Raw genomic sequence first — 26,278 nt, forward strand, 5'->3', positions numbered from 1 at the left:
TATTGTCAGTTGGGGCAGGGCAGGTGTTGTAACTAATTTTGCAACAATGAAAGCACTTAGCAAGTGCAAAAGATCACTAATCAGGGCGCACTAAGGAAGCAGGTGCCAGCTAAAAAAATATTCTGTGACACATTAATCAGCCCCAAATTAATTCAGGTCACTTGAGGCAGGGAAGGTGTGCTTTGCTTTGCCGAAAATAATGTACACTGGACAACCAGAGGGTGTGGTGATGAAACAGAGGGTGGCATGGGTGGGCCAGAGGGTGGCATGAGTAGTCAGAGAGTGGCAGTGGTGACAGAGAGTGGCAGTGATGAAGAAGAGTGTCCCAAACAGGCTGGACACGTAGAAACAACAAGTTCGCAAAACTTGCGACCCGACAGGTAAGTTCGCAAATTGCGAAATTGTAAAAATCCTCGCGAACTGGCAGAAACACGGGCGAACACAAAAAAAAAAGCCGCAAATTCGCGGGAATTCGCGGATTTTGCGGATTGCGAATCCGCAAATCCGCAAAATTCGCGAACGCGAGATCCGCAAAATTCGCCCATGCTTAATAATAAATCGCAAATCAAACATTGCACGGTCCGACACAGCACACGGCGGCCCTCTGGCATATAGCACAGGCATGACTGGGCTGGAAAGGAAGAATCACCAAAATAACACCATTATGGGACACGAGATCACTGGGAAACCTTAGAATGTGTAAAGGGTTTACGCAGTGGGACTCTATAGGTATCTCCACGGTGGGGGACCTCTGGGACAAAGACACGGTAGTACCGTTCCCACAACTCCAGCAGCAGTATGGCCTCAGACCCACTGAAGCATTTAGGTACGTACAAATTAGACACGCACTACTCCAGGCGATCCCAACGGGCACTGATCTGCTGGAATCCTCACCACTTGAGGACAGACTATTGACGGACTTCATGCAGCAGAACGCGACTTCCCTCACATACAAAAAATTGATCAACAACTTAGAGGACCCCACGCTGAAACTTAAGGAACGGTGGGAAGGGGAAATAGGTATGACGGACGAATCGGAATGGAATGAAGCTTTGGCCTCCCCGAGAGAAGTAGGCATCTCGGCAACGTTTAGACTGGTGCAACTAAAAATTTTACACCGCATCTATTACACCAGGACACTACTCCACAAAATACATAGAGCGCCCCATCCCTTTTGCTTGAGGGGTTGCGGGGAGGAGGGAACACTATTTCATACACTATGGGACTGCCCGCACATACAGGAATTCTAGAGGCAAATAATGCGCACAATCTCCCAAACACTCAAGATTTCCATTTTACCAGAACCACGTAAGTGCCTTTTGAACATCTGGGACCCCAATGACCTAGATAGGTATGGGATAATCTGGGCTACACTAGCCATGACAGTGGCTAAGCGTGATATTGCACAGAAATGGGGGGCTCCGGACTTGCCCACTGCAACAGATGGGCTAAAAACATGGATATCCTGATGGTCACGGAGAGAACTGTGTATGTCCTTCGAGCTTCCCAACGCAAATGGAACAAGGTGTGGACAGCATGGAATGTATATAGGGGTGAGATCTGTGAACCCTTACCAGAGGGAGACGAACTGGACTCCGAGGGGGAGGATGAGTAACGGATGGGGTTGGGGATGTCTGCTTACTCATGCTAAATGCAGCAACGTATTGGAATAACTTACCTATGAGAAGACAATGGGGCAAGGAGACCTGCTGATGGGAGGGGAAGTGTGAAACATGCTTAAAAGTGATGACCCAAGTTTGGGGGGGAGGGGAGGCTTTCTCTTGAAGTTATACGAGAGATGCCCATGTTGGGTAACACATAGCGGGAGAAAATTGATAAATTCTGATAACTTATGTAAGGATATACGGAAGAGCATATACAGATTTTAGAGAGGGAGAATGAGACACAAATGCAGACTAGGTAATGCCGACTACAAACTTCCAGAAATGTACCATACAATTATGAATATACCAGCTTGAATGTAACATACTAACTGCATATTATGCCTTCATGTTAATAAAGATTTAAAAAAAAATAAAAAATATCATTGGTCTGCATATCTTTGTCTAATGAAGAGAAATCCACATTAAGAGAAGAGGGAGGAGCAATGGAGGATAAATATTGAAGAATACCCTCTTGATGAGGAGGAGATTCAGGAGTATAGAGATTTTGGAAGAAATCAGTGAATTCTAAAACAAAATCTTCATTTTTATGAACTATGTTAGTGGCAGAAGTTAGAAGTTAATCTTTTATTACAATCTTTTTTAATCTTAAGTTAGTTGGCAAGAAGTTTCCCAGCCTTATTTTGTTCACCATAATATTTAGCACTGGATTTAAGCAAGTATGAATTGACAGATTCAGTTGAGTGTTTATTAAAAGTAAATTTGGTCTTGATAAGTTCATCAAGGTCAGATTGAGATTTCATAGAATAAAAATAATGTTCTAATTGCTTAATACGTGAATTAAGTATTTGTATATTCTTAGAAAAGGATTTCAGCTTTGAAAGAAATAATGAAACCTCTAGAGGCAGCTTTAAAAGTGTTACAAATAAGTTGAGAAGAGGTGTGTGGGGTTTCAATTTCTAGAAAACACGTGTCTGCAAATTTCTGGAATTTGGGGTAAAAATGGGGTCTAATAGAAGGGAATTATTGAATCTCCATCTCCTAGCTCCTTCAATAGGGGGAAGTAAATCTAATTCGAAAGAGACAGGAGCGTAATCTGAAATTAATATAGAACCTATATCAGAATGAGAAATATGTTGTGTAAGAGCTTAAGTAATAAACAAATAATCAATTAGAGTTTGTGAAGAATGAACAGGAGAGAAAAAGATATATGCTTGAAGAGTGGGGTTACATAATCTCCAAACACAAACGAGGGATCTCTGAGATATAGTAGATGTAAATTTAGAATGTACATGACCAGGCATAAAATTAGAATTTGAACGTCTATCAATAAAGGGGTCAAAAACCATGTTACAATCCCCAACAACTAGTAAATAATCATCGCTATACAACAATAATTTAGACAAATTCTGGGGCCAAAAAAGTTTATCAGGGTTAGTAGGAGCAAATAAATTAAAAATAGTCATAGGGATTTTGTTGACTAATATAGAAGCTGAAACCCATCTACCTTCAGTATCTACATCTTGACCTATAATTTGAATATCCAAACCTTTATGACACAAAATGGCCACACCATTACATTTCCCCGAACCAGGACCGACCAAGACATGACCCACCCATTGCCGCTGAAGCTTAGATATTTCCTTATGTGTTACATGAATTTCTTGTAATAAAACAATATCACCTTTCAAACTAGCAATGTGAGATAAAACCCTATGACGATTTATGGGTGATCCCAAACTTTTAACATTCCAAGATATAAATCTTAAAGACATCTAAATATACAGAACAATTTTAAACCTTTATGAGCATAACCACAGACCGCAAGATACATTAATGTTATATAAGAAATACATTTTAGCAAAAAGGAAACAGTAAGATAATAGTAGACATGGATAGATATGAAAGAAGAACGTATGAAAGGAAATCAACAAACAACTAGTAAGAAATGGAAAGAGGGGAAAAAAGCAAGTGGAGTAGGAAAAGGAAAAGAAAAAATAATAGGAATATAGAATATATGTGAAGAAACTAGAAAGATCATATGAAGAGCATATAGCCGAAAAGGAAAAATGGTGAGGAACAGGACAGAAACAAAATAAGGACTTAACAAAAAGACATACCAAAGACATACAATGAAAACGGGGGTGGTGGAGTCACATAAAGAAGACGGCACAGCTAATTGGGAAACTCCAGGATGAAGATGGAAAAGGGAGACATCATCCAGACGGAATGAAAATCACATATCGGGGGACCATGGAGACTGCACCTGACATAAAAAAAAGAGAATAAGTTATAAAGAAATACAACAGGGCAACTGTAAAACAGGAGAAGATAAGAAGAATATAGATAAAGACAACTTTAACAAAACAGATCGTTGATGTACGGGCATCTTCCATTTCTACTTCTTTACAATTATCCAGGAACTGCTTTAAAAGAACAGGATCTTCTTAATTTGTGGTTTTATTTTTATAAGTCACTTTAAAAAAGGAAGGATGAAATAGACCGTATCTGGCATTCAAACTCTGAAGCACGGGTCTCGTAACCAAAAATGTCTTCCTTCGATCTGCTATTGCCTTTGCGTAGTCCTGAGAGCAGAAAAGAGCGGATCCTTGGCAAGAGATTTTGCCTTTAAGTTTTGCAACTTGTAAAACTTTAATTTTTTTTTAATTGTATTTAATAACATTTTTAACATGGTATACAAACAACACATGCTTCTTCAGGGCTATAACATAGGAAGTACAAAACTTAATATATATAATAGAAGCATAAAATAATTAAATAAAATATAGTCATAAAAGAGCCACTTCGGCATCCATAAAAATGTACATTAAACATGTCTTAGAGATGTACATACATTGACATCTTTATCTAATTAATGACTTAATAGCATTCAGCAATAGGACTTGACTCAGAAGTTGATATTCTAGTGTAATGTCTGCTGAAGAACCCTGTCGCAACCTCCATCTGGAGTCTGCAAAGTGCAAGCATGCTAAAACAGATGAGACAAGGAAGAGGTACTGCCACGCATAAATTACATTTGAGATATTCATATTCTTTACGATAATCAGTAGGGAGCTGTTTCACCTAATCTCTTTATTTCTCGTCGGTGTTCCCCAACATGTTACTCAAATTAGTGTCAGCTATGTATTCGAAGGTCTGCAGGGCCTTCCCTGCTAAGTAAGTTTGATACAATCCCCCTTAATTCTTGGTACGATTCTGGGGGGCAAGCAGTTTGCTGTACAATTCCGTTCTTGTATTGCAATAGATCATATCTCGTGACCACTCCAGTAGAGTAGGAAGCAGACCACGTGCCCAGCGCATCACAGTTCTCCGCTTTGCAATCAGTAATCTCTTCTCTATCAGTCGTCGGATCTCCTTCTTTCTTTGTGTTGAATAGCCTAGTAGGGCAAGTTGAAGGTCCGGGGAAATTGGTGTTTCTACAATATCACTCAATTCCTGAAATATCAGTCTCCGGTATTTAGCAACCACAGGACATAACCAGCAAAACACACAAGATGATGGACGGAATGTTGCACAATGGCAAAACATTCATTCCCAGTCACAGATCTGGGTTTAATCCATCGTTATTTTGCTCATCAAGCCACCCCAGTTCAGACATGGCCATATGCAAATCAGTCTTGACCCTGTGCCTCATGGGAACAGTCCAGCCCAAACTGCCAAGCCATGTCTTCCCTGGACCGGAATCAAGCATCCTAGGACAGGTTTCTGGCTATCAGCCGTCTTCAGCCATGATAGTTTGAATCCAGTGGCGTAGTGAACACAGGACCCACGTCTGGGCATACCCTTCCCTCATAGGGTGAACAGCAAAACACAAGATGATGGACGGAATGTTGCACAATGGCAAAACATTCACCCCCAGTCACAGATTTGGGTTTGATCCATAGTTATTTTGCTCACCAAGCCACCCCAGTTCAGACATGACCATATGCAAATAAGTCTTGAACCTGTGCCTCATGGGAACAGTCCAGCCCGAACTGCCAAGTCATGTCTTCCCTGGCCCGGAATCAAGCATCCAAGGACCAGTTTCTGGCTATCAGCCATCTTCAGCCAGGATAGCTTGACTTCAGTGACGTAGTGAGCACGGGACCTAACCAGCCACATATAAAAAATCTGCTGGACTCACTACACCTGTCACACTCAGCTGTTTCATGTAGTCCATATCTATGCAGACACTTTGTAAGTATTTAAAGTGAATTAGCCAATGACGTCTGTTTAAGGAGAGCTGCCGCGTCGCCTCACTGCAGTATATCCAAGTGTCATCGCCAATGAACATATCCAAGTCATTTTGTCCATCCAAACGCGACTTACTGTAAACGTTTTTGTGATAGTTTTGTACTGTTCCGTAGATGCTAAATATCAGCCTGTAAGGAGACTCTGATTTTAGCATCAATGTGAAGGGAGCTATTTCTGATGGCTGCGTCATATCGTCTCCTAGGAGCTCTTGCATGGCATGACGCACCCTAAGGAAATGAAATTTGACTAATGGTGTGACCTGACTTACAGCCTCAATGCTGGCCCACTTACGCACACTACACTCCAGGAAAAGATCACCAACTTTAGTCATATTGATAGTCTTTAGGGCCAGATGCATCAAGCGAAATGCGCTCGCAAAGGGCCAGATTCTCAGAATCTGGCCCTTTGCGAGTGCAATTTTTGCATTTGGATGCATCATCCCAAATGCAAAAATCGCAAATAGAGAATTCGCTAAAATGCGATTGTTTGTATTTAAGGAATCTCTAATTGAGATTCCTTAAATGCAATGCATGAAAGTATCAAAAATAGCGAATTCGCTAATAGGGCACGCAAATTACCATGAAGTACAACTTCATGGTAATTTGCAAAAACTTTGAAAAATGCACTTTTGTGCTTTTTTCAAAGTTTCATGTTGCGCACACACATGCCCTAAGGGCATGTGTGTGCGCAACATATGTGCACAGATCACATTCAGGGGTGTAACAGGGTGTCCTTTGGACACCCCTGCACCCTTGAACTCGCAATCTCAATTTGCGAATCGCTAATTGCGATTCGCAAATTGAGATTGTCTTCCCATTCATTCCTATGGGCCTCTAGGCCCATAGGAATGAATGGGGAGGTATTCATTAATTGCGACATGCAATTTGCGAGTCGCAATTAAGGAATCGCTATTTTTTTTGTGATTGCTTGATGCATTCCATTTTGCTATTCCTTATTAGCGATTCCTTAATTTTCGCTAATAAGGAATCGCAAAATGGATGCTTGATGCATCTGGCCCTTAATGCCTTAACCATTGCACAGTCACCACTCATGGGCAGCCAACTGCACCACTCCATCGGAGTCATTGGAGAATGTAATATAGTGCCACGCATGCACTGTGGCATTAATTGAGTCCAGGGAACCAGTTTGGCGATCGGGAGCACGGAATAAGCAGGAGGGGAGATTGGTTGGGGCTACGGCCATCCTCTCTATGTGCAGATGAGGAGGGTCCAATTGCTGGTGTATCCAATGGTATGCATGCAAGCTTTGTGCTACTCAATAATAAAGGTCCATATCCGGTGCTCCCAGTCGGATCAGTATCAAAATATCGAAGGACAAAATATCGAATTACCAAAATATCAACGCCCAAATATCGAGGGACAGAATATAGAATGCCTATCTACAAACAGGTAAGTACTAAAATATTGATTCCAAAATATAGAATGTTACAATATAGTTAACTAAAATATCGAATTTTTAAAATTTATTAAAAATACTAGAAATGTAATTAAATAATGAACCAAGGCCAAGGAAATGGTGGCTCGGGCACTTATCCTCACCTGCTTGGATTACGCGAATGCGCTCTTTCTGGGCATCCCGGGTTTCCTGGTGAATAAACTGCAATTGATCCAGAACGCGGCGGCTAGACTCTTATTTAACATCTCTAAGAGATCTAGTATTAAATCACATCTGTGCGACCTTCATTGGCTTCCTGTGGTGCAGCGGGTGCAATTCAAGGCCCTTACTTTAGCTCACAGAGCTCTGCACGATGTAGGCCCATCCTACATCAAGAAACGGATGCGCTTCTACCCCCCCCGCCGTGCTTTACGATCTGCTTCTCTTCGCTTGATGGCTACCCCCCGTTTTCGCCGCTCTAGGATGGGGGGGTCAGTCCCTTTCTGTCAAAGTAGCCATTCTGTGGAACAGCCTTCCTGTCTCGCTACGCCATATACAGGACTTACGCTGTTTTAAGAAACTTCTTAAAACTCATCTTTTAAAACAGGCCTTCTAGCCCTTTACATCTGCATGTCTGTAGCCCATTTCGCGCCAAGATACTCCTGAGTAATTGTACATGCTACAAATCCCCATATAACATAACATAACATAAATAATTAAATAAAACATAATTAAAATAATGTAAAAAAGATTAAAATGTAAAAATACATGAAATAAAAATAAATTTAATATAAATTTACTTAATATTTTAAAATAATTATTAATCTTAATTATAAAATATTTAGAACATTAATAAAAATATATTGACATAAATATATAAATAAACATATTATATACAAATAAATAAAATATAATAATTAAATTAATTCAAATAATTTTTTTATGGTAATTAATAATGAGTGCAACAGTAGTGGAAACATTGGATAGCGTAGGGGTAAAAATTACTATTCCCACTCCAGAGAGTGCAACAGTAGGGAAAACATTGGATAGCGTAGCGGTAAAAATGAATATTCCCACTGCAAAGAGTGCAACAGTAGGGAAAGCTTTGGATAGCGGGAGGGTAAAAATGACTAGTCCCACTCAAGAGAGTGCAACAGTAGGGGAAACGTTGGATAGCGTAGGGGTAAAAATTACTATTCCCACTCCAGAGAGTGCAACAGTAGGGAAAGCGCCGGATAGCGGGAGGGTAAAAATCACTATTCCCACTCCAGAGAGATCAAAAGTAGGGAAAGCTTTGGCTAGCGGGAGGGTAAAAATTTCTATTCCCAATCCAGAGAGTGCAACAGTAGGGGAAACGTTGGATAGCATAGGGGTAAAAATTACTATTCCCACTCCAGAGAGTGCAACAGTAGGGAAAACGTTGCATAGCGTAGGGGTAAAAATTTCTATTCCCACTCCAGAGAGATCATCAGTACGGAAAGCGTTGTATACCGTAGGGGCAAAAATTACTATTCCCACTCCAGAGAGCGCAACAGTAGGGAAAGCGTTGGATAGCGGAGGGGTAAAAATTACTATTCTCACTCCAAACAGTGCAACAGTAGGGGAAGCGTTGGATAGCGGGTGGGGGGTAAAAATTACTATTCCCACTCCAGAGTGCAACAGTAGGGAAAGTGTTGGACAGCGTGGAGGTAAAAATTACTATTCCCACTCCAGAGAGTGCAACAGTAGGGAAAGAAATTATTTAATATTAAAATAAGATTAAATTAGTTATCAATACCAATAAAAAATTAATTAGAAATAATGACCAATTAATAACAATTAATTACCAATTAAAAAAAGATTACCAATTAATAAATTACTTACCAATAAATAATTATCAATTAATTATCAATACATATAAATAAAAATAAATATTAACTTTCTTACAATTAAATTACTTCCCACCCACTTCCCCTATAAACCCACAACCCGCTCCTAAAAATGAAAAAATACAATTAACATGATTATTAACTAATCAATTAATACAAATTATTTACCAATTTATACAAATTAATTACCAATTAATAAACATTAATTACCAATAAATAATTATCAATTAATTATCAATACATATAAATAAAATGTCATTTTTAATTTACTATAAGTAAATTACTTCCCACCCTATTCTCCTATAAACCCACAACCCGCCCCTAATAATAAAAAATACAATGAACAGAATTATCAATTAATCAATTAATAAAAATGAATTCCCAATTTATAAAATGTAATGACCAATTAATAATTAATTATCAATCAATTATTTATCAATACATATAAATAAAAATGTAATTTAATATAATTAAATTACTTACCACCCTATTCCCCTATAAACCCACAACCCGCTACGGAATTAAATTATGCAAAAATAAAATTACATAACATTGATCAAAAAAAATTAAACATACATTAGAAAAATAATACATAATTTTAACACATATACTACCATACATAACACTAAAATAAATTCAATATTATGGGAATCTATATTATAAAATTCGATATTGTGGGAATCTATATTATAAAATTCGATATTGTGGAATTTGATATTTCCTACCCAAATTTCGATATTCTGTACTATCTATATTTTGATAATTCGATTTTCTGTCCATTCTATATTTTTGATTCGATATTCTGTTCATTCGATATTTTGGAATCGATATTTAGGGTGTTCACCCTCCCAGTCCGCCTAGTTTGTAGGGAAGGGTAAGGAGCTTTCACTTAATCCGTGGCTTTCCCGCCCATGCCAGTTTCGTCAATTTTGACGTAATAGATTTCAAAAAAGTGTGCTGGAAGGACCATGGGTATATTTAAAAATAGAAACAGTAACCTTGGGAGGGCCACCATCTTCATCAGCGATATTCGCCCATGCAAAAAGATAGGAAGACATGCCCAACGGTCCACATACTCCTCAAACTTAGTGACTGCCCTACCATAGTTTATCTCTGGCTCTGTGTGAATCTGTATACCCAAATAGCGTTCCGGGTCAGTAGACTAAGTCAGTGGGAAATCCAATTCGAAGGGAGAAGTGAGTTTGGTCCATGGGAATATTATGGACTTTTTCCAATTTATTTTTAATCCAGAAAGTTCCCCAAAACTGACAACTTCTCTAAGCACAGGAGACAAATTAGTCGCTGTATTTCTAATATAGAGGAGTGTGTCGTCTGCGTATGATGATAATATTAAATTATAATCAGGAAATCGGATTCCTCGCAGGCCATGGTATTCCCTGAGTGCGCAGGCAAGGGGTTCCGCAACTATAGCCTATAGGAGAGGGGATATTGGGGAACCTTGCGTGGTGCCTCCAGTTATTTTAATGGGAGCAGTGGCCATCACCAGGTTAATAAATATTTCGCCAACCCCCATCGTCGTCAGCATTGCCCCCATGAACGCCCATTCTATGGAGTCAAATGCATTTTCTGCATCTAGGAAAACTGCAGCAGCCCTAATTTCCGGATTAACATGTTGTGCTGCTCCGAAGAAATTATGCAGATTGTATGTTTAGTTGCTCCCTGGGACAAATCCTGACTGCTTCGTGTTGACCAGTTTTGGAACTAGCGGTGCGAGAAGATTGTCAAGAATCTCAGTGTATATTTTGGTATCTACATTCAATAGCGACAATGGACGGAACGAGGAGCACTCGTCCGGAGGCTTACCAGGTTTCAAAATAGTGACTATCAAAGCTTCTCTCATTGATGGGGTTATCTCTCCTGATTCGCTAATATCTTCAAATAGTATTACCAAATGATGGACTAGTAGATCTCTGAACTCTTTGTAAAAAGCCACTGTTAGGCCGCCTTGCCCTGGGATGCTTCTCGAGCGCATACTTGTTAGGGCCTCATTAATCTCCGAAGCTTCTAGGGGTCATATCAGATATTCATGCTCATTTGTGTGCCCAGATAGCTTTATATGCTCAAGATAGTCCAGAATATTACTTTCATCTACATTAGGGCGAGAGCGATATAATTCAGTATAATACTGGCCAAATTGGTTTGCAATACTATCCGGATCAGTCAGCGTCTCCCCCTCATCCGTCCAAATTGCTGAGGACTCTCTCCTATGGCGCAGCAGTGCTGCCAGCGTAGCTCCCGGGCGCTCCTCCTCCCCGTAGACTCTAGCCACAGCATATTTACCCATATGTTTGACTTCACTATCAGCTGCTTTGTGGTACTCCTCCAATGTCTTTTTTAGCTCTTCTACACTATTAGCTGCCCCTCCACGTCTCAATCCCAATTCTAGATCAATCGGGCGTTTTTCCAGGCTATCAAGTCGACCTCTGATGGCGCTCAGCACCCCCAAGTGTTTAGAAATTAAAATGCCTCTGATATAAACTTTGAAAGTTTCCCAGACTGTGGAGAACTTATTTATTTATTTATTTATTTATTTATTTGCGGGTTTATAACGCGCTCGAATCGATTCCCGGAGGAGTATCTCTGCGCCCAAAAAACACCAGAAGCACAGTCGAAAACAGTCAGTAAAGAAGTAGATTAGTTCTGAAACAAAAACGTTTTGAGTTGTTTCCTAAAGCTCAGATGTTCTGAGCATTGCCTGAGCGCCAGAGGGAGCTTGTTCCATAAAGTAGGCCCGACAATGGAGAAAGCCTTGCCACCCTGTCTGACCTTCCTTACAGCTGGCACTCTCCGGAGAAGCTGGCTGCTGGACCTAAGAGGCCGAACAACGTTGTATGGTATAAATTTACCTGTCCAGTGTGATCGCCCTAATCCATTTAAGCTCTTATGAATTAGGCAACAGGTTTTGAACTTTACCCTATTTCGGACTGAGAGCCAGTGTAATTTATCCAGGAGGGGGTTTGACGGTGATCTTGAAGGGGCGTTTAACACCAGCCTAGCTGCTGTGTTTTGCACCACCTGGAGTTTAGCTAATACTCTGTCATTGGCTGACAGCAGGAACCCGTTACAGTAGTCAAAACGACTAAGTATCAGGGCCTGCACCAAGGTTTTTCTGGTAAAATCAGGCAGCAGGGGAAAGACTTTCCGCAAAAGACCAATGACGTGAAAGCAGGAGCCCACCACAAAATTGCCATGCTGCTTAAGGTAGAGCTCACGATCTAGGCGCACCCCTAGGTTTTTCACGAACTGCTTAGGTTCAGGCACTGGGCCAAGATCCTGCGGCCACCAATCCGGGGTCCACATGATCCTAGCCTCCCCAAAGAGCATGACCTCCGTCTTGCCTATGTTACATTGGAGGCAATTAGATGACATCCACTTGGCCACAGCCTTCATGCCCTCGGAAAAGGACGTCCTCACTTCGTCGGTGAGAGCTCTGAATGGGAACAAGAGCTGAGTATCATCCGCGTAAGATACCAGGATGAAACCGAACTCTCTCAAGATTCTAGCCAGGGGGGCCACGTAGATGTGAAAGAGAGTTGGGCTCAAACAAGAGCCCTGTGGTACCCCCTTGGTGATCTCAGTCTCTACCGATCGAAATGTGCCCATGCTGACAGATTGGGTGCGATTAGATAAAAAAACTCCTTAACCAGGCCAATGCAGTGTCCTCAAGGCCGATCTTAGCAAGCCGTCCGAGCAAGATGTTGTGGGATACCGTATCGAACGCCGCCAATAAGTCTAGCAGCACCAGGACAACAGAATGACCCCTGTCCTGGTACATATGAAGATCATTTGTCACTGACAGTAATGCAGACTCAGTGCTATGTTTTGGCCTAAAGCCAAATTGGGAGTGATCTAGACTGCCTGCCTGTTTGATGAAGTTCGATAAGTGCCTATTCACATGTTTTTCTGTGAGTTTTCCCATGAATGGAAGCAGGGATATCGGTCTAAGATTAGACGGATCCGTCCAAGGGATAGCGGAATTTTTCCTGATGGGTCTAACTAATGCCTTTTTCCACTCTCCGGGAGCCCGGTCTTCGGTCAAAGAGATTCACAAGGCAGTGGATCCCTGGGCCCAGTGTATTCCCCAACACCGGCATCATTCTAGCCGGAATGGTGTCTGAAGGGCTGCCACTCTTAATCTGGTTTACAAAACATTCAACCTCTTCCAGAGAGATAGGGGGAAATGTACTAAGGGTGGTCGGGCATGGTTCTTCTTCCTCACCCAGGGGCAAAAATATACTTCCTATGGAAGACAGATTAGTTTTGGTAATGTTATCATATATCCTGTCTATCTTGTTTGTGAAAAACTGTGATACTTCATCACACAGTTGCTGCGAAGACAGTTCAGGGCTTTCGCACGCAACTGGTTTCACAAAGGACTGCAGGATTTGGTACAGAACCCTAGGGGTATTGCCCGCAGCTGAGAGTAGGGACGCAATGTGATTCTTTCGTGTGCGTCGAATAGGCTTGTGATAGATGGTGAGGGCCACCCAGTAACTGTTCTTATCGTCTTCACTGTGGGTTAGCCTCCACATCTTTTCCAGCTTTCTGGCGGACTTTAGGAGATCGTAGGTGTTCAGAGAACCATACTTCCTGCTTGTGTGCTGGACGTGGCTTGAACACTTTCATCGGAGCAATAGTATCCACAGCAGCGAGGATAGCTTGATTGAAATTGGCTGAGGCCATTTCCACTCCCTCCGAGGAGCTAATAAGGGGCTCAACAAACCTTTCCTGAAAGGCTTCCGGGGTCACCTTATGCCATTGCCTCGGTCTACTAGGCAGAACTAATGCCCGAGAGGGGGTTTTACCTAAATACAATGTGTGGAATTCCATGACAAAACGTCTGTCCAATTTACTTTTGTAGGGGAGAGTACTTAATGGTATTGGGTTTATTAGAAAAGATTAGGTCCAGGGTATGTCCTGCCTGATGTGTGGGACCAATGTTCATCTGTGTTAGGCCAAGTAGTGAGAGATCAGTCAAAGACTGTGCCTCCCCACATTCCTTCAGTTCACTATGAACATTAAAATCTCCGAGGAGAATGAATTCGCTCTCCGAAATAACATGTCTAGCCAATGCCTCCAGCAGCGTGATAGAAAAATTAGCACAGGGGCCGGGGGGGGGGGGGCGATAAACTAGTGCCCCTTTACGGCTGATCTTAGTAGAAGTACAGACCTTAAAAATCAGAAGTTCCAACTCAGGAGTGCTACATTCCTCTAAAATAGAGATCGATAGATCGCTTCTATAAACAATTGCTATGCCTCCTCCAGTTTTAACTGGGCGATCTAACCTAACTACTTTATAGCCCTCCGGAATTCCTAAGGTGATAGCTGGGACCGAATGGGTTTTTAGCCATGTTTTGGTTAGAAAACAAAGGTCTGGTTGTAGCGATGAAACTAAATCCAGACCTCACTATAATGCTTAGGCAAGGATCTGATATTGCACAACAGGTTCCTACCACCTAGTTGCGTATTTGATCCTACTGGGAACATGATAATGGTCACAGGGTAGTCTGTCGTGTTGAGCCTGAAAGTGACAGTTTCGACATGAGAAAGGGCCCTCCGGGGGTGCTCCCCCCTCCCCTGAACAACCCAACTAAAAGGGCGTCCTTAAGCCTAAATGGTCCAAAGATGAGTAGCTTACCCGAGTAATAACATGGCAGGCTGGATCAGCAGATGTAAGAGCCATGGCCCCTTGCCCCGTCCAGTCGCGGACGGGCGCAGACGGGCTTCTCTTTGGCTTGTCTTAGGCGCACCCCTGTGCGCGATCGCTGCGCGCTCAAAGCGACGAGAGGGCTATGTAGCCCTCGCAGTTGGGAAAGCTAGAGCGCTAACCGCTCGTGAGGCGGAAGTGTCTGGCTCTGCCTGTCCGCCCTCTGCTCTACGGTGGTAATCACTGAGTCAGACTGAGGCGTGCAGGCTAGTGATCGAGCTCAGACTTCCCTGAGAGATCCGTGCGAGTGAGGAAGTGAAATAAATTCAAATTACCATACAGGTTTAAAAATTTGCATCAGATTTTAAAATTACATTAAAATGTTAATCGTGCTACAGCAATCAACTTCCACTGAGTCTTGCTTACAACAGCGCTTGCTGGCGTGTAAGCGGGTCAGGGGAGACTCTGCCACCGTCCACACCTTACCTTACAAACCATGTTAGGTACTGAACCAACATGGTTTGTAGAATAATCTTCTATAGCTTCGGATAGGTTGGCTTTAAATGCGCTATCAAGAAGTGAATAGGGGGGAACCTCTATTTGAACGGGGCAGGTCTCTTCTGTGGGCTGAGCAGCACTAGTAATATTGCTGCATGGTCTGATAGGGTACGTGGGAGTACCGTGCATTCCCTAACAGCTGGGTATAACGCCCTCGCCAGTAGCCAATTCTCGTGTGGAGCTAATGTTAGGCAGAGTAATGTGTGTAACCCCCCTGCCCTGGGTAAAGAGTGCGCCAGACATCTACCAAATCCAGACTCACCATAGCATCTGCAATGGATTTCGCTGAAGCCGAAGAGCGCCGACGTAGACCTCCCGACCGGTCCAGTGTTGGGTCTAGGACACGATTAAAATCGCCTCCCACTTTCAGCGGTAGTGCAGTATCTATACAAGGACATGTTAGTAGAGTTTGATAAAACTGCAGGTTATCGTAATTTGGCCCATTCACGTTCATCACCAGCAAGTCGAGGCCTTTCCCCCTGCACCTAGAGATGGTATAACGCCCCTCAGTGTCTTCTACAACTGGGTCCAATTTAATTCCTGATTTCAGGTTGACCCATGTAAGCACCCCTCTGGCATGCGTCAAGAAGCCAGCTGCATGGAAGGGTCCCTGTAACACTCTCTGCATGAGGTTCTTGCTATCTGCAGGAAGTTGGGTTTCCTGCAGAAGAGCAATATCTCTGGCATGCTGTTGATATGCAGTAACATTTCGCACCTTGCGGTAATTATTCAGCTCCCTGACATTCCATGTCAGGTATCTCACCTTGTTACTTTCACCCTGGGACATCCTTGAGGTATCCGAATGTCAAAGGTGTGTATGTCTATCTCAATCTCGCCTAGCCTGGACGACAGATTATCATGTCTTTATCACAAGACTTCTGGACAATACGCTCTCTGTGGTTCAAAAAACAAACAAAGGTGAACTCCCTCCCCTACCCACGCTGCGTCTTCCCCAACTGGACGTGAACAAAATAGTCCCCCTCTCCGATACCCACACAAGAATGGCATAGTGCCATCAGGTGGAGCCAACAGAGGGGCAGATGTTGCCTCTCCACCAACGCTCACTGAGCCATCGCTGAGTGAAAATGACAGCCATCGAGAATTATATGGGGTATCTTGTCCTTTCCAGTGTTTAGGCTTACCTTCGTGCATAGACCTGGTTTCAGAGTTCCACCCTCACATGTAAAAATTGCATTTTAGTCTCTGAGTATCAAGCATACAGATTTCTGAGACACACTAACAGTTTCCCCCAGGATCTCTTTTACACAATAGTTATCAAGTTTGATGCCTCAAATAAATCAACCTTACACTCCAAGGACAGTAGATTGGAGTGCATCCACGTCATATCTTGAAGAAGTTCTAATCAATAATACTTTACCTCCAGGATCGCACCTCAAAACCTGCACGACTGTACCGTCATCCTGCTTGCTACGGGGAGGCCATTATGGCGGCTCACACCCAACTGTTGGACAAATTTTTTTAGAACTACCCTAGTCCCCTTCAATCAGTCATGGGAGCTTCAAAAAGAAGTTTGTGTCAGATCCCCATGAAGTATACCTGTGGTGCATTAGATCTGAACACGACTATAGGACCTGCGACAACTGCACTTAGATGAACCTGAAGGCCATACAGGACTGCGCAGCACAACTTTACGTCATCAAACACAGAGGTATTTCACGCTGTGATCAGTCAAAAAGAAGGGCCTGTTCTGCAGAGACCCCTATGCTGATGCTTACTGGCCCAGAGTAGGAGGTTGAACTCATCCTGCTCTCCAAGTCTGAGTCAATCTTGTCCTGATCTCGACCGAGGCCACGTTCCAAACACATTGGGGTGCAGTCATGTGGAAACCCATCTGATTCTGATACTTTGCCCTTACCTTTCACAGAGCCCAGGTCTTGCAAACTATCAGAAAATTACAATTGTGATGTAGAGGAGGACTTTATCTCCCAATGGACTGAGGATAATTTGTATGAGGAGATACAGTATACCAGTGCTTTGGACACCACCCCAGACATTATCCTGTTTTCTCCCCATCCCTGCCATGGAAGATAGCACCTTGTTCCCTGTAGTGATGCAGAGGGCTGCTGAAATACTAGATTTGCAACTGCCTACCATGGAAGTGAAAACTAACGTCCTCACAGAGGTTCTCCAACTGGGCTAGGCACCTACAGAATCTCACCTTTAAATTTGGCCCTCACAGCCACTATTTTGGGCGCTTGGGCAAAGCCATGCTCTGAACTTCCAGTAAACAGACAAATAGTTTAGCATTATAGAACAGCAACAGGGGACATCAACTTTTTTCAAGAGCACCCTACGCCTATGGAATTGGTGGTACAGGCATTCGCAAGTAAGGTGATCCTAATGCCTTTCCCAACACCCCAACTGATCATGAGTCAAAACACATTTAAACGTATTGGAAAACATATGTTATTGCTTGCAAGCCTTGCTCTCTGATCTGTCAACCCAGCTGCCACTTGCCGTATAAGAAACGGTGACCCAAATTTTGCTCCAGGCATCCCTCACCCAAGCTATGCAGGACGGATGTGATACTGCAACGTTTGTCATTCACTGTGGCATGGACACACCAACTGTTCAGGTTGGGCAATGCGAACGAGTGTGGCACTTTGGTGTCATGCCTAGAAGAGGTCCATGGGCTTCTCTGGGGATGTCCTGGCATCTTTAATGGCCATGTCATTCATTGGCTTTTGTATTGTTGGCGAAAATGCATATTCTACCCTCGAAAGGTTTAATGAAAGCAGGGCTACAGCATGTTACTTAGGTTTTTCGGCCACTACTAGACACCATCAGTTTCACCCCCTCGGTGGCTTTTGCATGGGCTTTCAACTTGACCAATGTCTGACTCCTCTGTTAGCCCAACAGGCTTTCCAGCATTTTTGTGGCTTATTTTGCATCTGACAATGACCACTCCTAGGGCATCAGGGACAATGTGTATCTCAGTCCCCTCCCTCTACAGTAACCACAGCAGCGAAACCACTTTTGTGTGTTTTTTTCCAGGACACAGTCACCCTGCCAGGGTATTATCTGACATTTCCTCGAGGGGTGGCATGCCATTATCTTAGTCAAGTGGGTCCGCCAAATTCTCCCGTTGAGGCTCGGCCCTTCCCTTCCTTTCTTTCCCACTGCACTTTCCACCACCATCAGGGTGGCTGACTGAGAGACGCCTGTCCATCTGGCAGCATGAAGTGTAGATTGTTGTAACTAAAGAGGCCAAAGAGAGGGTTCCGGCATCAGAAATAGAAGTTGAGAGTTACTCCCGCGACTGAAGAAGGATGGAGGACTTCATTCTATTTAAGTTAACAGCCCTCTCAACGCCTTCCTAGGACAAATTCACCTTGTTCAGTCCAGACCAGGTCTTGTCCCCATTAGAAATGGGGTCTCTAGTTGGCAGTGGTTTGCACACTGTCCAAGTAGGGACCCTCACTCTAGTCAGGGTAAGGGAGTCACACAGTTAAGATAACCCCTGCTCACCCCCTTGGAAGCTTGGCACAGGCAGTCACGCAATGGCAAAGGCAATGTGTAAAGTATTTGACACACACACAGTAACACAGTGAAAACAATACAAACGGAGTCCACACCACTTTAGAAAATTAGCCCATATTTATCTGAATAAAACTAGACCAAAATGACAAAAATATAACAGATATGAGATATCACTTTCACAACCATCTCTTAAAAGTATAGCTCTTAGTCCCAGTTGGAGCTATTGGATTTCTATCTCGATGTTGTGACTGGTACTAATCCAACAGTTCGGCGTTGACAGCGAGGGAGCGCCGGGTGGCTGCAGAGTCGCATGGGCTCTGGTTATAGTACCTTGGAAGATGATGGATGATGAAAAACAAAGACGGTGCATGGTGTCGGGTGGGGGGTGAGGAGGGGTTGTGAGGAGTCATTGATGCGACGTAGGTTCCTTACTGCCACAGTGGAGGTGAGTCGTTGGTTCCTTTACTGCTAGGCAAGGGAAGTGATTCGTAGGTTCCTTACATTTGCAGGAGAGGTGATGTGGCGTGGGTTCCTTATGATGGTGCGGTGTTGATGAGGTCACACACGTCTGGAATCGACTGCATGGTGTCTCGGTTGAAGCACTGGCATCGGCTAGGCCAGGGCTGCTGTGCAAGTAGGGTCAGTGCATTGTGCTCTTCACGAGCAGTGCCCTCGGCTCTGGTGCAGGCAGCAGCATGTAATTAGCGCAGAACAATGTTGGGAAGTTGGTGCTGCGATGCAAGTCAGGGCGGGGCGTTGTGCTCTTCACGAGCGGTGCCCTTGGCTCTGGCGCAGGCAGTGGCCTCGATGACTGAGTCTGGATTGCTTTTATTGGGTTGCAGCATCAACCACACGGCTCCAAGGGCCCAGGAACTGGATTTGTCACCACTTGAATAATCAGGACTCCCAGTTGTGAAGTCCAGGTGCTGTTAGCAAGAGGCAAGTGTAGTCTTTGATGGCCCTGAGACTTCTTTAAAGGAGGCAAGCAAAGTGGAAGTTTCTCCTGATAGCAATCCAGCTCTTTTACCTGGCAGAATGTCCTCAACCCAGAAGAGTTCTGAGTATATGGTGGCACAGGTCTGTTACTTATATCCATTTCAGCCTTTGAAGTAGGCAAACTTCAAAGGAAAGTCTTTGTAGTGCACAAGACCCTTTCTTTCCCTGCCCCGCCTCCAGGCCCGCTACATGGAGGGAGAATGCTTTGTGTGAGGACAGGCACAGCCCTATTCATGTGTCAGTGTCAACTCCTCCCACCAATATAGCTCAGGACGACCCTTCATCCTGGTGATGGGCCTTCAGGATATACATGGCACACCTCCGCTTCCTTTGTGTGACTGTCTAGTGCGAATGCACAAACAGCCCAACTGTCATCCTAACCCAGTCATGTATTCAGCAGATCTGCAAAGGCAGAATGGTTAAGCAAAAAAATGCCCACTTTCTTAAAGTGGCATTTTCAGACCAGCAATTTAAAAACCAATTTTACCAAAATATATATATTTTTTAAATTTGAGTCCAGAGACCACAAACTCCAAATCTCTATCTGTTCATAATTGGTAGATACACTTGTAAGATATTACAAGCCTGCTCCAAGGATAATGTAAGGGAGAGATGGGCCATTCTGTAGTGAAATACAAAATTAGTAGTATTTCACTACCAGGACATGGAAAACACGACTGTACAAGTCCTACCATTCAAATATATTGCACCCTGGCCCAGAAATGTACCACGGCTGGCACCTATTGTACTCTGACACTGGATGTCTCGCAGCAATGCGTGAAGTTGTTATGTACCTTGCACAAACTTCTCTACAAGCACGACCGCAACAAAGCAAGAAAGCAGAAACATCACAAAAAGTTGTGGCTCGACTCCCAAACTATGCGGTCTTATTCTTTTTCTACTGTCATGAAAGCGAGGCATTCAGTGCATACGCCTGCTGTCTTCTACAGGAACAAATGAGACGCAATCGTCCTCTTGCCGAGAGAAAAGTTTAACACAATGACGGACTTCAGTAGTTTACATGCTCAGCACCACCTCTCGAAAGTCGCACCTAAGGCCTGCGCAAGGCACCCTAGAATAACTCTTACGTCTGCAACATGCAGTTCTCACCAGCTCAGGTCTGTTGTTGCAGAAACATTATCCTGCTTACTCAGTAGACAACAGGGCCTACACCAGATGCCTGCCTTGTCCTAGCCGCTTTATGATGGATGTACACCCTTCTCCATGGGTAGCACTGCCAAGATGCAATGATGGATTTGATGGAAGTTGGCAAGTACGAAGGACATTTGGGTGGCATGAGGCAGCTGGGATCAGGTGTGCTGTTCCAGCTCTATAGTAATGAGCGCAGTGCTCGCGACTGCTGAGGCTGTAAGTATCAGCCGATGGAATCTGCGCATTGTCATCGTTTTTCATGTGTAGCTCCTTGCTGCTGCATTTGGATGGAACAGCATATGGCCTTAGCCAGCAACAATGTCATGAGTGTCCTCCTGAAAGGGCTTCTCAATTCATATTGATTCCTAGCAATGCTTGTGAGAGCAGACCCTGCAAAACTGTCTTCAGTTGTGGGCACTAGGAGCAGGCCTTTGGACTTCCTACTTGTTAGAACCGGCTGTCTCTAGTTGGCAGAGGTATGCACTTCTGACAAATAGGGACACACCTTTTCTAGTCAGGGCAAGGGGATCACACCCATTGATAACCCCTGCTCACCCCCTTGGTAGCTTGGCAGAGCAGACAGGCTTATCTCAGAGGCTGTGTGTTAAGCATTTATGACCACATACAGTAATAAAGTGAATACACTACAAATGGACACGACACAGTAGTATTATAAAAATAAGTATTTTTATATAAGGCTTAGCACAAGACCAAATAACGACAAAAATATGCACAATCTTAATAAATACTCTTGGAAGGAAAAATAATAGTTCAAGTGTAGTTTCTTCTTAGCACAAAGTCTTTAGTATCAAAAGCAACTCTTCTTCTTGGAAACACAGTTCTTGGCAACAATGTAACCCACACAGGAGTCACACGACGTTGAGGCAAAGTTAATCCAAAGAGTTCGGCGTCGACCGCGAGGAGCGCTACGTCGAGCCCGGAGTCACACAGACCCCAACAACACAGTACCTTGGAAAATGAAGCACACGAGGATCAGCGGCGTCGAGCAATCCGGCGTCGCGTCGTCGGTGTCGTTCAGGCCTCAGTAGTCGTCGAGGTCGATGATGCTGTTGCAAGAGTGAGCAGCGCTCACGGCGTCGAGAGGGCACAAAGTCGATGTGACCAACCGCGGTGCCGACACGAGGTCCCTTGGAGCTGGAGCCGAACTCACTACTCACTGGCGTTGCTGCTGGCGTCGATCAGGTCCGGCGGCCGGCGGCGAGGAAGCGGGACACTTGAGCCGTTACTCACGATGTCGAGCTGGATTCGGCGAAGTCCGTCGGCGTCGAGGTTGCTGGTTTCTTTCAGAGGTGCTGGATTCACAGGTTCCAGCAATAAGCACTTTTAGCAGATGAAGTCCTTTAGCCCTGTGACTTCAACAGGAGACTGGCACTCTTCCAGTCCTTGGAGATTTTCTAAGCAAAGCTTAAGAGTACTCACACAGTTCCTCTCTCCTGGTTCCTTGGCAAAAATAAAGAAGCACTGCAGGATTCCCCCCAGCAAACAGCACACTGGCAGAAGGGGTAGGCAAGTCCTTGGATCCGCAGGCTTCTTGCCCTTGGTTTCAGGGTTCCTTGTCAGAAGTGATCTAAATTCTTGGTTCAGGGGTCCTTCTCTTATACCCCTTTTTGGCTTTGATCCCTTTGTCCATGCAGGGGAATTTCCCAACATCCTGGGTCTGTTGTGGGTGGAGCCAGGTAGAGGCACCTGGCATATTCACTGAGCAGGGCTGGGTCCTCAGACGCCCAGCAAGAGGTGGAGCCAGCATTGTCACTGGCAGGAGCAGAGCTATCGGCCTCCTGGTAGGTGGTGGGGCCAGGATCGTCCATGGCAGGCACAGAGCCATCAGTCGCCTGGCAGGAGGTGGAGCCAGCATTGAATCAGGCAGGGCAGGCTATCAGGAACTACTCTCCCCCTACTCTCAATGCAAATGTCCCACTCATCCCACACTGACTCATTCAGACCTCTGGAGCAACCCAGCTCCTGTCACACACACACCAAACCAGCAGAAACCAGAAATAGTTAGACAAGAAAATAGCTACTTTCTAAAAGTGCTATTTTCAAACCCAGAGTCCAAAAACCATCCACCCAAACGGATGCGTAATTAAACCCCGAGTTCAGGGATACCAAACTCGACATTGCACCATGTTCCCCGAGCCAGCTAGGATTATAACATTAATGTTCCTGGCGGCCCATTCTAACTAATGGAGAGCAGGTTACCTCGCAATAGTGAAAAACGAATATGGCTGTAATTCACTATTAGGACATGCCAACTTGGTCAGGCCTGTCCTACCTTATACTTACAATGCACCCTGCCCGTGGGCCTACCATAGGGGTGACTAACATAAAGTTAAGGGAAGGTTTGGGGACTGGCAAGTAGATGTACTTGCGCAGTCAGCGTGACAGTACCAGACTGGTCTAGCAATGATAGACCTGTAGACATACTTTTACGAGGCCGCTCTTGTGGGTGGCACAACATGTGCTGCAAGCCCACGAGCAGCATTTGTATTTACAAGCCCTGGCACTCCTGGTGCACTAGACTAGGGACTGACAGTAAACCAAATAAGCCAAACATGGAATTCAATCAATAGAGTAATTTAACATAGGGAGCACTTGCACTGTGGCACTGATCAGCAGTGGCACAGTGCCCAAAGCAGTATACCAGCAAAAACATCGTAAACAGTGGAGGCAAACAGAAGAAATGGAGGAGAGACTCGAGCCAATGATGCGAGGTCTAACACTACTGGACTGCCAGATTGCAACAAGTTCTTAGTGGAGTATATATAAGGGATAAAGTACCCCCTGCCGTACATTATGAGGATGTCACTGAGGAGTTCCATTACCATATAGAGGGATGAGGCCCTAGACCGATTTGCTTTCTAAGGTTATGGAACTCAGAGGACACTTGCAATGTACTTATGTATGCCAGGGGTACTTTATCCTATATAATATATGGTCACACCATCACCTTTTCCGCAAAGCACTAAAAACCTTGTTGCGTAGCTCTTCTATATGAAAAAGCGAGCATGTTTGCAAATATAAAGAATAAAAATAAGACCTGAATTGCAAAATTAAACACATCAAAAACCTGTTAGATTTGTGTTGCAAACAGATATTAGAAGCTGTTCAATACAAGTCAATTTTTTTATTTAAAAAACAAAACTGCATTAGATCAGAACTTGAAGAAACATGCAGAAAGAATTGAGCTTTTCTCTATCAAGGGTGTGCTACATATTGTCTCTGCTTGTTATTGTAAGCTATTAAAACAGAGCAGAAAAAGGAAAAGCAATGTTCCTTTGTTGCTTTAAAGAGCTGCTTTAATTATGCTCTGTGACTTGACCTGCCTTTCACCAGGGCTGCTGGCTTTGGCAGCAAGAATTGTGACGTCAGGTCTCGACTGTAATAACCTTACAATAGTAGATTTCTGATGTCTTTTCTTTATAATCAGCGATTTAGTACATCACAAGGCGCTAATCATAAAGAAATTAGTGACTGCTGTTTACAAAGGGATTGCAGAATCCCATGTATTATATCTTTTTAATGCCAGGTCCTAGTCTTCAAAGGAAAAGTTGTTAGTTTTATATTCAACATTTGTAATGATGACTGGAAAGTGTAAGGCATCTTTAGTTATCCTTTACCCTAGTTAAAATCAGTGGCATAGCAAGGGGCACGGTGTCTAGCTACGCCACTGGTTACATTAAGGGGCGCATTTAGTTTTGCACACACAGCACCACAATAGTAGTAATGATTATTTTGTCTTCCCATTCCATGGACTGGGCGGTCAGTAGTAGAACCTATACACCATATAATACTCACTTAGGAATTTGTTAAGGTCTCCTTCGCAGCCCTGCTGACATACTCCGGACCAGGCACCACACTACATACCACAGCAGTAGATTTGTGAAATCTGTTGTAACTGAGCAAAAGTCCCAGATGAGCCATTTCTCTCAAAAAATACAAAATGGGTCAGGGAAGCAGGCAGTGGCCGTTTGGACATTTACACGATTGACCTACACCATGACACAATAGCCAAAGTGCTATCAGTGGTAACTTCTCATATGCTACATTTTCAAGGGGCTGAGAACTTTGGCAGCTTTTCAAAATAATTGTTTTCAGAAAAAAATAGTATTTTGTAGTTTCAAAGAAAAGCCAGGGGAATGTTGGCTTACAAAACTCTGGTAGAAACCAAAGCTGGGTATATCATGTTGTTTCTTACGCCCTTTGATTTGTCACATTGTATACCAGGTTGCTATCTTCAGTTGCATCATGGCTTACAGTAATTCCTGCTTTAAGCATTTATGATTCCGTAGATTTCTGTGTGCCAGAGGGTCTGAACAGCTACTAGCCTCAGAAGAAACAAAAGGCAGACATACAGCAGGAAATAGAAATAAACAATAACACTGAGAGAAATATCACCATTTAGTCTTGACCTTGCCTGAGATTTCAACTGAGTCCCATTTGTGTCCTTCTGCCTAAAGTTGGTGCTGATATTTTAAAACATTCTGTTACATCACAGAACTGACCACTCCCTACATAGCTTTCACTTGCTACCAGAAAACAAACCCAGAGATGGAGGAGCTATGACTAGAAAGAAGCAAATAGTGATTAGAAACTACAGAGTTGATAATTGAAATGGTTGACTGCCGTGATTTGCAAATGTATCGGTTTGGTTATAGTAATAGTTAAGCTAATGTCCAGTGAACTGTGTTAACAGTGTTGATGGGCCTCAATTCCTTTTATTGCTTGCTTGTGGAAAGCAGAGCTAGTGATGAGGGAAATGGCACAATATCTCTGCCTGGCTTCTGCTTCTACTCTATCACAAAATGTCACCACTCCAAGAGTCGCCCTGCAGATGATTTTTTACTTCCTTGACACAGCTGGAACTGCTTTAAATACACTGCTAGTTATTTAAATCATCTAGATGAGGTATGTGTAGATATGACAAGATCATGACGGTGAACAGCATAGATGGTCTGTACACACCAAGATATTAGATATTATAACACCTGAGTGAGAGATTTGTAATGTTTCTCCCTTAAGCCCAGGGCAACAAGTGATGAAATCAATACAATGTGATAACATTGCAATTTATTGTTGAACTACTCGACTTGTTTTATAAGAAGTGCATTGTTAAAGTTATAAAATAATAGCGACCCTAAAAAATATATGCTGCTAGTTTTGTACACATTAACGTTTTGGGTAAATTAATGAAGCTAACCCAGTTGTTTTAATGAGGTCTTAAGAAAGGCCAATGGGCATGTCAA

At 43.5% G+C, this 26,278-nt stretch overlaps 1 protein-coding gene across 1 annotated transcript in view; it reads left to right on the forward strand.

Annotated features, from left to right (window-relative positions):
- Positions 1 to 26,278, forward strand: part of HSD17B4 (hydroxysteroid 17-beta dehydrogenase 4) — an 883,985-nt gene that overhangs the window by 404,332 nt on the left and 453,375 nt on the right. The window lies entirely within an intron of this gene.

The sequence above is a fragment of the Lissotriton vulgaris genome, chromosome 3_1 (assembly GCF_964263255.1).
Source record: "Lissotriton vulgaris chromosome 3_1, aLisVul1.2, whole genome shotgun sequence".
NCBI lineage: Eukaryota > Metazoa > Chordata > Amphibia > Caudata > Salamandridae > Lissotriton > Lissotriton vulgaris.